The following is a 2,576-nucleotide window of genomic DNA, read 5'->3' as shown; positions in this document are numbered from 1 at the left end:
CCTGTTATCATTTAGATTCACTTAATCAGCTCCGGGTCACTGGTGTCAGGACCTGGCTCTGGAACTGCGCCTGCTCCTCCAGCCAATCAGCTCCACTGCAGAACCTGCCCAGGCCCAGACCCTGTGAGTCCACAGATTCTGTGCAGGAAGCCCCGCCCTCCCTCAGACTTTGAGAATCTGGGTGGAGCCTGGTGGGGAGAGAGGAGAGAGAAATGTCATTAGCCTGTTACGAGAGGGAAATTTTCTGACAATCCTGGAGTGGTAAAGAGTATGAGGGGACATCTCAGAGGGCAGGGGAGGCATTCCTGCAAAGGACAACAGCTCGACCATATTAAGGAGCCCGGGGATCATCACAGAAAGGACATGTATGTGCATGTACTGAAACCCGGAAAAGAAGTATGTGTTCTAACGAGTTCTTATTAACCTGTGAATTCATTTACACGACAGTCATTCCGGGCACACTAAGTAATAAAGTTGAAAAAGCTCTAAGGTATATGCGTAATGTTGCCTTCTTATTGGAATATGTAGATTGGGATTCTCCTGGAATAACCACAAAGTATGCTAAATAATAGCATAAGAAATTACACCTTGAGGAGATAGAGGGTTGGGGAAAGTTTATTCAATGTGTATCAAGTTGCACTTAGGAGCAAGAAGCTCAGGTTGCACATGGGAGTGACTAAAAATAATGAAAATGTACCATAGACTATAAAAAGCTAGAGTAAGGAATGTAAAATTAATCACCATAAGGAAATGACAATTTATAGGCATGGTGACACATGCCTTTTTTTACTATTGCTAACCCAAATACCCATGTTCCGATCATTCCTCCTTAAACTGTAGAGGAAGGAAGGTTTTTGCGAATCTAATGCAGTAGACAGAAAGCCGTTTCCAGTTTAGGCAACAGCGCCCTCCAGGGGCCTAAAAGAGAGCTAAGTAGAAGATCTGGAGGTGTTGAATTTACCTCACTTTCTTCCAGCCTTTCCAGGGTTGAAATTCAAAGCTTTATGATCACATACAGAGGAGGATTTACGATTCTGTAAGCTTGTAAAATTAACAGCTTTTTTTAGATAAAAACATGAATTAAAAATGGGCACAAAAGAATTACTTTGGTGTAGGAGGATTGAACAGTCTTTGTACTGACTGGCTACATCCCCAAGCCCTTTTTGTAGTATGTGGGATTTGGGGGTAAGGTTTTATGATCTGCTTTTGTTTTGTTTTGTTTTGTTTTGAGACAAGGTCTCACTAAGTCATTAAGTTGCCCAGACTGGCATCAAACGTGCTATGTTTTGCCTCAGCCTCCCAGAGTGCTTGGACTTTAGGTGCATACTTACTCAGCAAAATTACAAAATTTTGCCAACCACAAACATCATAGAATTCAGAAAATTACATTATATTGTATTAGTCATTTTTACATACTTATGCGGTAGTTTTTTTCCTCCTTTTTTTAGCATACCTTTTCCCCCATCTAAGAATCAAACCCGTAGTTCTTAATTGACTGCCTAAGAGTATTATCTGTAATACTTCCTATAGAGAAAAGAGAAAGAAAATGCAGCCTTCACTCTTAGCAGCATCACTGTCTTTACATATTTATATGTCATTAAGATAATGTCACATGAATTTTTAAGAGTAGTAAATTTGGAGAAAATGCCATCGAGTTACTATGTGCTGCACGGTTTCATTACATTTCAATTTTCTTATACTGTAATAAATGGTAGGTAGTATGCACATCTGTTGACCAGTTTATTAATTTTGTATTAGTTTTCTGTTGCTGCACATAACCACAAACTTAGAAACTTAAAAATCACATCCACTTCTTACCTCACCATTGTCTGTAGTCTGGGCCAGCCAAACCAGATCTCTCCAGACTGAAATTAAAGAATCAAATAAAGTCAAAGTCATGTCTCTTGTGTGGGGGTCCTTTTCCCTGCTCACATAGTTATTGGAAGAATTCATTTCTGAAAAGCTCTAGAACTCTTGTCAGCTTCCTTCCTTTAGCAGACCCTCTCTGGCTTCCGAAAAAGTCTGAACCCTCTGCTAATAAGCCCACCTGATTAGATCAGGTCTACCAAAGGTAATCTCCCTTGTGATTAACTCAAAATCAAGCTGGCTAGAATATACTGACACCTGCTAAATCTCTTCACCACTGCTGTATAATATAAAGTAACCATAGGAGCAACAACCATCATACTCTGGGTCCTGTCAACTCTCAAGGGGAGATTATCCAAGTTGTGCACAGCAAGAGAAATAAATCTTAGGTACCACCTTAACTTCTACCATTGCAGTTGTTAATGTCATCATTGTACCAGTGTATCACTGTATTACAATTATCCCTACAATTGTACATTGGAAGGACATTAATAAAATCTTTAGTAGAAATGATTGGACAAACCCACTTCATACTAAAGGAAGAAAGTAAGTCAATGTAGGGAATCCAATTTAGATAGAGTGCAGTATAGCCAGGGATTTAGCTCAGCGGTTCGGTGGCCTGCCTTGCAAGTGCAAGGACCTGGGTTCAATCCCTGGTATAAAAAAAAAAAAAAAAACATAAGTAGAGGGCAGTACCTATATATCAGCAG

The sequence above is a fragment of the Fukomys damarensis genome, unplaced genomic scaffold, assembly GCF_012274545.1.
Source record: "Fukomys damarensis isolate Sample0158 unplaced genomic scaffold, DMR_v1.0_HiC HiC_scaffold_17, whole genome shotgun sequence".
Taxonomy (NCBI): domain Eukaryota; kingdom Metazoa; phylum Chordata; class Mammalia; order Rodentia; family Bathyergidae; genus Fukomys; species Fukomys damarensis.
Note: the sequence above shows the minus strand (reverse complement) of the source record.